This window comes from Felis catus, chromosome C1 (genome assembly GCF_018350175.1).
Source record: "Felis catus isolate Fca126 chromosome C1, F.catus_Fca126_mat1.0, whole genome shotgun sequence".
Lineage (NCBI taxonomy): Eukaryota > Metazoa > Chordata > Mammalia > Carnivora > Felidae > Felis > Felis catus.
The window spans coordinates 117,982,670-117,992,939 of NC_058375.1; positions in this window are offsets into that span (position 1 = coordinate 117,982,670).

Sequence of the window (10,270 nt, forward strand, 5' to 3'; positions counted from 1 at the left end):
AGCCCGGGGTCACACTCGAACTGGCTCCTGAGAGAGTCGCCCTGCCATTTGGGGAAACCAGCGCCCCGTGCACCTGCTGACGTCCCATCTCGGCAGCCGATTCCCCGAAAAATAAAATCCAATCAGCCCTTATTTTCCCAGTCCACACACCCCTCCCATTATATGTGAAAACTAAGTTTCCCATCTTTGCACTGATTTCTCAGCCTACTTTTAAGCACAGTAAGAACAAGTTCCCCCAGGGCGGAGTGGAGGGGAAGTGCCAAGATTGGGGCTTGGCTCTGAGCCCGTCCTTCTCAGGCCCAGGAGACAGGCCGAAAGGCAGACTGATGGCGGAAGAGGGACAACAGACCCAGGACCCAGATGCCATCGCTGTTCCAGCCTCTGCCATCAGGACCCCGTGGTCCCAGCAAACCTGTTGGGCCCGCAGCCTCCCCACGCCAGGTCCCCCACCCACCAGGCAGGACCAGCCTCCTGTTCCCCCTCCCCGGTAAGGGGACCCATCCACCTAGTCCCCCCCAGTCAGAAGCACCAGCCTCCTGAAACTTCCTTCTCCTCCTCCACCTCACGTCAGTCACCCTCCACGCCCCTCCAGGCCCCCATGACCCTCCTCCCTCCCGCCGACCACAATCCACTAAACCAGCAACTGGTCCCTCGCCCCTCCCACCAGGCCCAGCTCCCCAACCTCAGCAGTTAGGTTCCCCCACTCCCCCATCTTGCCCACATTCTGCAGAATGTTCCAGAAGAGGCTGGGGGGCGAGACTCTACCATGTGGCAGCTGCGTGAACTCAGGCAAATTGTCCAGCCTCTCAGGGCCTCAGCGACTCATCCCTGAAATGTAACAGTACAGCCCATACCCAAGGCTGCCATGAGGATTGATGGGAGTGAGGGGCCCACAGCGCTGTAAATGTTTGATCACTCCCCACTCACGTCCCTGCGCTCACTCAGATTCCGTTGCATTAACGTGCACTGAGCAACCAAGGCAAGCCCTGCAGGGACTCAGGTGGAGAAACAACTTAAGCTAACAGTCACCTTACATGGTGATAAGGCCCCAGTGGCACTTGGGTTCTGGTTCCACCCGGGGAAAAGAGAAGGGGCATTGGGATGATGTGTGGGGCGGGTAGAAAGGAGCGTGGTTCAGGCTGAAGGCTGGCTCAGCCGAGCCCAGTACCCCCACACCTGCAGAAGGGCCCCTGCTCATGTAACGGCTCCCGGGCATGTGGCTGCAAGACAGGGGCGCCAAAAGGGTCTCGAGCCGGGCGGAGGGCTAGCCCACCTTCCCTGCTACGGACTCCGAGAATGATGCCGTGTGCATGGCTCTTGGGGACACAAAGGATGCACCTCCTGCTGCTGGAGAAGGCGCCACGGGCTCCGCCTGGCCCTGGGCTGGGGGCTGGGGACTGGGGGCTGGTGGCTGTGCTGTCACCGGTGCTTTTCTACCTCTGAAGACCGCCAGCCCCAGGAGTGGAACAACCAGTCCCGTGCACGCGGGAGCATGGCGTGGCATCCGTGTAAAAGGCTGAGGCAGTGACTAGGGTTGAAGCCGTATAAGCCGGGAGCAAGGGACAGTGGAGGCTGTCCAACAGTGGCACACGTGAGAGATGACAAGGAAGGACCCAGCAAGTCAGGACCAGTCAGCAGGTCCAGGCCAGGGGAGGGGTGAGGATGCCCGTGCTGTCCACCCTGCAGGGCCAGTCCTCATCCCGCAGATGTCAGGGCCACAGTCTGCTCTAAGCTAGCAGGAGAGTGGGGTGGGGGGAGGGCCGAGGGAAGACACCGAGACAAGACAGACAGGCCGACAGACAGAGAGAGGGTCACACGGAGAGACAGACTGAGTCAGGGACAGACAGACAAGACACACACACACACACACACACACACACGCAGACACAGAGACAGAGAGAGGGAGAGGGCCCATTCCAGAAGCTGGGCTAAAGGACCAGAAGGAAAGGATTATGGTTCAAAGGAAATGACTTAATGATGGAGACACAAGGTTTGTGATGACGCGTGTGTCTGCGGGGGGTGCGGGGGGCAGGCGGCCGGTACCAAGGACGAGGGACACCAAGAAGCACGAATCACCGTGAAGCACGAGGAGTGAAGAATGTTCAAGACCGAGGTGGAAAAGGCTTGAGGATAAGGAAAGGCGCAGACTTCGGTCAGTTGTTTAAGGACAGAAAAAGTCAGGAAAACACTGCCCTGGGTTATTTGCCTCCCACACAACCCAAGTATTCTCCAAGGTTAGTGAGAGCTGGCACAAAGCCCCAGGATCTTTCATTAGGTTAGCCACACCAGCTCGCTCTGTTTTATTACCTTTACGTTGCCTCAGAAGAGCTCGCTCCATCTGGTCGCGGCTGTTAAAAATGCGCTTGGCTTTCTTCTTAAAAATAAAAGCCCAATCAAGGGATGAAAGAAAGTGCTCTGGAGCTGGTCCAGGGACCCATTGCATACAGGTGGGGATAGAGGAGGGCCGGGGATGATCGAGGGGAGGAGGGCGGAGGGGGGCCCGAGCGCCGGGGCAGGCCATCCGGCTGACTTAAGCACCTCTATTAACGAACGGGAGAGGCCAACGGGTGTCTTTCAATGCTCAGCCCCAGCGAGGATCTGTAATTTAGGGCGTGCAGAAGGAGCGGTCCGGGAGCAAGGGAGAAGAGGTGTGAAAGTATACGGCAAGAAACACACAGCTACTTTTAGCTAGGTCACGGAGAGACTGCTCTGAAAAGTCTGCTCTGAGATTTCAAGCCGCGTACCGTCACAGCATCGTTGTATGCAAGCGGGTTTCCTCTGCCTGCTGACTCCTGAACCACCCAAGGCAAGGCTGCGTGGCGGGGCCTGGAGGGTGGCAGACCCACTGCCCAGCCACCACCGTCAGGGACAGCCAGGCACCTCACGACCAAGGCACGCGCACGTAGCCCGCGCTACGGTTCAAGGACGGGATGCGCCTCCCGCATTCTGCCACCTCCTACCCACCCGAGCAGAGTGTACAAAAACTGCCGTGGGCTTTAGCTCACAGGCCACGGTCAGAACTCCGTGACCGCCCGCACGTGGCAGTCTTGTGTCTGCCGCCTGCTGTCTCAGACCTCTGAGGTCAGCTTGTTTGGGCTAAGGGAAGAAGTCCTTGAAGTAAAGGCCATCGTATGTGAGCACGGCCAAAACGGCAGGGCGCAGCCGCTCCCAGAGCCGGGCTGCGGCTGACAGCGGGCTGGGATGTTTCTTAAACTCAAGGTCGGGGTGCCCTTCGGGGACAGGCAAGGGAGCACACATTCCTTCCCACGCGGCCGCCTCACGGCTCCGCTTCCATTTCCCGAGGAGGAAGATTCTGCCCAGGGTTAAGGGCTTCCTTCCCTCTGCTGCCCCGATCTTTCCTCAGTCAACAGAAGCCAGTGTGGGAACAGTATTCCTGTAAATTACGATACAAATTGATTAATGCCATAAAAATGTGACTGCAACCACCGGCCCTTACGAACAGTAGGGCTTATGTTGTCTGTTCAGCTCTCCGGAGGAACATTGCCCTGAAGAGTTTGGGTATTGCTCACCCTTTTACTTGGCACACACGCAAGCTCCAAAGCCTATAATAATGCAGGTCATTAAACCAAACAACTGCACTTGGACCTTTTTCAAGGGAGTGATTCAGGCAAGCGCTCTCCGCACAGAATCGGTTTACGTACGGGGCGATATCAGACGCTACCCTCCAACGGAGAAGTGGGCAAAGACCAGCCCCGCGGTGTCTTCTTGGGGAAATGGACATTTCCGTGGCCACCAGGTGGCGCTGTTTACCAAAGCGGGTCGGTTCAGGCCTCGGCGCTGCTCTGGACTTGGGCAAGTGTCCCTCTGTGCACCTAAATGTAAACGGGACGGAGAGGACCATATTAGGAGACGCATCTGCAAGTTTTATCCCCCAGATGCGGTCGGAGGATGCCCCCCAGATATGGTCGGAGAGGACTCCACGCCTCACTTTGAGGAGCCAGGAAGGAGGGGGTGTGGAGGAGGCCCTGGGGACCCTCACCTCCCTGCTGGCCCGCCCCCCCTCCCCCCGCACCCGGCCAGCCTTCTCCTAACCCAAGCCCTCTGGGAGTCTCGCCCGCCGTGTCCCAGCCCTGACTCTGCCCGGTCACCGTGCCCACGTTCCCAAGTACAGAGAAAGTGTACTGACAACGGCCTGGCCCCGCGGATGGGGCTGCTGGGAGAACCCAACAACCCAACGAAAGTGACAGCGCTGTGAAAAGATAAAACATTCCTCAAACATATACTATTATTTTGTTATTTATTATCAGAAACCAGACTGATAAGCCGAAGAGGGGGGCCTAAGGCATTGGCTGTGCGAGACAGGCCGTTTTGCAAACTCGGCTATCTGATGCTTAATATGCCTTCTCTTTGATCAAATTCATTTCTTAGGTAACCTTTAAAAAAAAAATGAATCATGGCGAGGGGCGTCAGTGTGTGGTGATCCGGTCCAGGAGGTGTGGGGCTTCTGTCTGCCGGCGGTCCACAGAAAGGCTAGCTCACCTCAAAACAGTGTCCAACTTAGGAATCCCCGGCTCAGTTCGTGGCAAATCAATCATCCACTGAAAGAGGAAAGCCGGTTGTTAAGTTCTACACAAACCATAAAGTATGAGCAATGAGAAGTTGATTAAAGCGACATATATAGTTTTTAAAAGCAGTAGAATTTTAAAGGAATCAGATCACTGGATCTGGGCAGGAGCATTTAGCTCCAAGGTCTTCCAGAGTTTACGTGAGCCAGCAAGAGAGCATTTCTGGGCACATTAGATAGCATTTGCAAAACTATGGTTCTGGTCTCTTGGATAGCAAAAAGTCTTTTGTTTTAATTTTGTTAATAATTAAAAAAAAAAAATAGTGCCCCCTGTCTAAATACATCCAGAAAGTATTGGATTAGAAATAAGGGGCGCCTGGGTGGCTCAGTTAAGAATCCCACTGTTGATTTCAGCTCGGGTCATGGTCTCGTGCATGGTTCGTGAGATCAAGCCCTGCATTGGGCTCTGCACTGAGAGCGTGAAGCCTGCTTGGGATTCTCTCTCTCTTTCCCTCTCTCTCTTCCCCTCCCACACTCACACATGTACGTGTTCCCTCTCAAAACAAATGAATAAACTTTAAAGACAAAAAAAAAAGGAATGAAGTGTTCTAATAAGGACTTTGAACCCCTAAAAGGTGGAAGCTGATACGCAGTATTTTGTGAACCTATTTGCTCACAGAACCTTTCTTTACTTAAAAGCCAATCAGCCCTTCTGAGAACTAGTATTTTGTGCAGGATTTCTCGAGGAACGCCAACCCAAATGAACGGCACATTCGGGCCGGTGCTGACCGGAAGTCAGGTTGGTACCGACTTCCCTCCTGGTGCTCGAGTCAAAATACCCAATAGAGTTTGGTCAAAACAGTAGCAACAAGTCAAAGACATGCTGGAGGAGAAAAGAGGGATGCGGACGTGCAATCAAAGGTGCACAGTCAGCAATGCAGAGACACAAAATTCCTGATAAAACATTTTGAACGGTCTAGCTAGACTTTCGTAAATCGTTTGAATCTCACTTTATGCACCAAGCTTCCAAAGAGTCGTACAAACTGAAGCATTATACACAAATAAGTCTGGAATGCTAGAGGAGAAATTTAAAACAGCTACAGCAACACAATGGAACCCTCTGTGGTGTTACTTCAGCCCTGGTTTGTTTGGGCAGCCGGCGCCTTCATGGGCTTTGGTCCTTTGATCCTGACCACAAGGCTGAGGGGTGGGAAGCGCTCAGACTCAGAGCCTTACACACAGGCTTGCTGCCTGCCCTGGTTTCCAGATGAGGAAATGGACGAATCAAAAATAAAGAACACTTGCCTTTTGAATTAGAGAGACAATGTTCTCAAATGCAACAGGTTCACTACTTTCACCAAGCTATGGCGAATTATATATGTCAAAACTTTTTGTAGCCTCAGAAAACAAACAGCTGGGTACTTAAGCGCGAGCTACTGAAAAGTGGATTTACCCTAAGTATTAAAACCAGTATTCGATCTCGCGGTCCGTGAGTTCGAGCCCCGCGTCAGGCTCTGGGCTGATGGCTCAGAGCCTGGAGCCTGTTTCCGATTCTGTGTCTCCCTCTCTCTCTGCCCCTCCCCTGTTCATGCTCTGTCTCTCTCTGTCCCCAAAATAAATAAACGTTGAAAAAAAATTTAAAAAAAAAATTAAAAAAAAAATAAATAAAACCAGTATAGAAAAGTCAGTAAGTGTGCTATTTTCCATTCCGAGGAGATGGAACATGAGAAAAGTTGAAAGAGACATCCAAAGAATGTCAATTAAAGCATTAAAAACTTATCCAAAGTACTTCCTGAACTAGGGGAAGTGAATCTTAACGAGTAGCTTACGGACTCCACTGCTATGATTTTTGCTGCTCTGAGTCTCAGGTTTCAATTATGATGCCTTAAGCCTGCAATGTCACTGAGTCTGTGGAGCATGTGCCCAGAGGCGGTCAGCGTATAGAGGCCACTGTGCTCTAAGCTAAGTAAAACGTGCCCACTTCTGGCCAGGGCAGTGTGGTCGAGAACTGACCCAGGGAAGCCTTCCTGGCCTGCGAGGTCTGCTCTGACCTGAGGGTGACCAGCCCACTGCGGTTGCGAAGGCTGAGGTGGCCCCCATGATCCCCACCTCCTGCCGTCCCCACCTGTAGTCCCCTCCCCTCAAGTGTGGACAGGTGCTGTGACTTTCTTCTAGCCAACAGAATACGGCCAGTGTGATGGGATGTCACTGCTGTGATGACATTACGTTGTGATTTATACCGCCTTGTGCTTTGCTGGCCTTGAAGAAGCTGGCTGTCACGTTGTGAATGCCTATGGGGAGGGCTACTGGAGGCCTTAGGAACCGAGGGGAGCCTTCCATCAACAGCCAGCGAAGAAACAAAACTCTCACTTCTACAGCTGCAAGGAAACGAATTGTGCCAACAACCTGAGGAAGCTGGGAAGTGGAGTCTTCCCCTGTCGAGCCTCCAGATGAAAACACAGCCAGCTGGCATCCGGACCCGAACAGAGGCCCCGGCCGAGCTGCACCTGTACCCCACTCACAGGATTTCTGAGATAACAAACGTATGTTTTTCAAGCCACTGTTTGCACAGCGATAGATACCTCGCATACCCACCCATCAAGGGTGTCTGGCATTAAAGGCTGAAGCTGGGCTGCACAAAGTGCCAGCAGCGACAGAGCAGATACAGCAAACATGGGCACAGAGGGGCTGAGTCATGGAGAGGGGCTGCGGGCAGGGACGGGAGCACCGGGTATCGGTCATGACAGCCTGCTCGCCAGAGTGAGGACGCCAGTTCTGCACGGGGCTGGCTCTCCCTACTACGTTCTCCTGTCTTTCCCACAACTATGGTTTGTGTCTCAGAAGGTACGATGTCAGCCTTCCAGTCCCCCCGCCAGCGGAAAGCCGGAAGTCCTTGTGGATTCGGCCTCCATCCCCGACCCATCACAAAGTCGTTCTGATTCTACCTCTGAAAAACATCTTCACTCCAAACCCTTCCCTGTTTCTCCTCAGCCGCTCCCCAGTTCAAACCCTCCTCTTCAAATATCTCAACTAGTCAACGGCAACAAGCTAACCCATCAGACTTTCTCCAGGGTTATACCCCCTTGTAAAATACTGCTAATGGAGACGAGGGTCATCATGTACCATTTTACTCTGCATCTACCGTCACCCAAGCACAGCACACAGATTTGTACACACACACACACACACTCATTAAGTGTGTGTCTTAGGGTCTTTTGCAAAAGACCCTAACAAGACGAGTGTCATTATCCCCACTTTAGAGATGAGAAAATGATGCTCGGAGAGATCGAGGAACACATCAGTGGGCACAGAGCTTCATTGCTAAGCCAAGACCGGAATGCTCTATTCAAAACCCACGTTCTTTCCACAAGCTGTCCCCTGGCTGCAAACAGCGTCAAGGAAGGGGTCCCGAAGACAGAGGAGATGAAGAACGGATTTGGCCTGATGTTTCCTGGACATCCTTTCCCGCCCCAGCATCGCCATGGCCCCCAGTACGCCATAGGCTCTCCCAACCTATCCGACAGGTTCCTCCCTGAAGAGTCCCTGCTCCAGAGACTCACCACCACCTGGCCTCCCCTTTTTCCCATCTGGAAGGTGGAGCTTTTTGGAGTTCCCCACAAGCAACTGGCGGTTTCCCTGATCCTCCTGACTCTGTTCCTGTTCTCCCTTTGTCTTCAAGTGTCTCTTTTCTTTGCCTGGTTCTCTCCTTTTGCATCCTTCAAGACTCATCTCGTTATCACCTTCTCTGAGCTTTCCTTCCCCTTCCAGATCGGGCTATTTATTCCTCCGCCATTCTGCAGAACACCAGAAACACACTGCTACCGTGTGCGGTCATATGGTTGATTGCGTGATCTTGCGTGGCCGTTGTGGTACAGCAGCTTATGACCTGACTCTTGAAAGTGTACCTGTCCTGCCCAACAACCTGGGCGCCGCTTGAGGGCAGGGCCGTGTTCTATTCCGTTCTGTACCCCCAAGTGCTTAGCCCAGAGCTCGGGACGCAGTGGGATGAAATGAAGCCTTCTGCCCACGAAATGCAGCAGCTGTCAGCAGCACAGCCCCAGGGGTTTGTATGATGATTAAAGGCAAGTTTTGCTTTATTTACCATTGGAGCCCTACCATCATCCACTTCAGCACCCACCTGGCACAGGGGTTTCCACAAATATAGCTACTGGACAAGCATCTATCGCATAACTGACTCTCCTTAGCCTACCCATGAGCTTGCTGGGCTCAAGCCCTCCTTCCAGGGAGGAGAGTCCTCAATCGTCCCTGACAGGCTGGTTCATATCCCACCCCCCCCCCCAACATTGACTGTTGGGTTGTGCCTCCTGGTGGCCATTTAGAAGCCTCTGGATACAAACAAGCATGCCTGGGAGCATTTACAGTGCACCAGACAGAGGCAGAAGAATGACCCCTAGAGGTCTTCGATGGCTTTGTTAATGTGCAAAGCACTGGGGCCATAGAGGAACGTGTCCAGTTGGGGAGGAGGCAGACATTGAAGGACTCGACCGTTTCCAAGAGCATGTGAGGATCCTGGCGGTCACAACAGAATAAACGGCCACAGAACTGCACGGTAAATTTTAAACATACCTTTTTATTAGTGTTAAACTACCCATCGAAGGCAGAGTGACTAAAACGTATTCTATCCATGTTTTTAACGTCTATGAAATTTTCAACTTAAAAACTGCTTTGAGAAGCCCTGATGAATATTCTAAACATCGTATACAGGCAACAGGTACATCACAGTGTATTATTTCTCAAAAGGCAAGTTTTTAAAGGACTCTTATCCTTAAAAAGAAAAAAAAAAGTCCTCCTCGGGAATTATTATCATTTTGCAATCCGAGAATTTGAAAGAAATAGCTATTCAAACCAGGGCTCCAGTTCTACAAAAACCATCCGGGGGGTCTGTACATCCCGGCATATGTCCTCTCTAAACATAAATTTTTAATTTACTCCATTGTGTCATTTCCCCTATGGCGATTTGTTACAGCAGAAGTTCAGAATGGATGAACCCAGTTTTACTATGCTTGTTTTCTGATTTGATTGTCTTTGTTTCCTTGGGTGGTACTTCTCTCTCTGATGAACACATAGAGTAGGGGGGAAGAAACACCTTCGTTCCTTTTGTTAAACAGGAATTCTACCAGAATCTTCTCCCTGATTCAGCTCAGAAACAAAGTTCATAACAATCGTGCGTGGTTACAGGAACATGTAACCTTGCAGGAAACCTACAGTTTCCTTTGGGTGTTTGCTGAACTGGGTGCTTATAAACCCAGGGCCTCTGAAATATGCTGAAATATTCCCTTGACCATGACCTAGAGACTCACGTTCAGGTGCTAACATGCTTGGTGCCACCCTGACCTAGCTGTTCCACTGCATACCCAGCCGCGATGAGATCTTGGACCCGCCAAACGTAAAACCTTAGGGAAAGTGCTCTTAGCCTTCTGCAATCAAGGAACTGCAGAGCAAACCCTACCTCCCTCTGGACTGGACACCCACGAAGTCTACACCGCCAACATGAAAAGCAATAAAGCATGCCATGCTCCAGGAATAACGATTGTAAGTTTCAGGCCGACACAAGGTATGAGTTTCACATAGTCAGCAGGTCTTTCTTGCAGGCTCTGGGCTGGTTTACTCTTACGTGTACATTACACACACAGTTCAAGAAACGACTTGAAGGCAATTTCTATCTTTTTTTTTTAGAAGGAGAGAGCATGCATGGGCAGGGGAGAGGGGCAGAGGGAGAGAGAG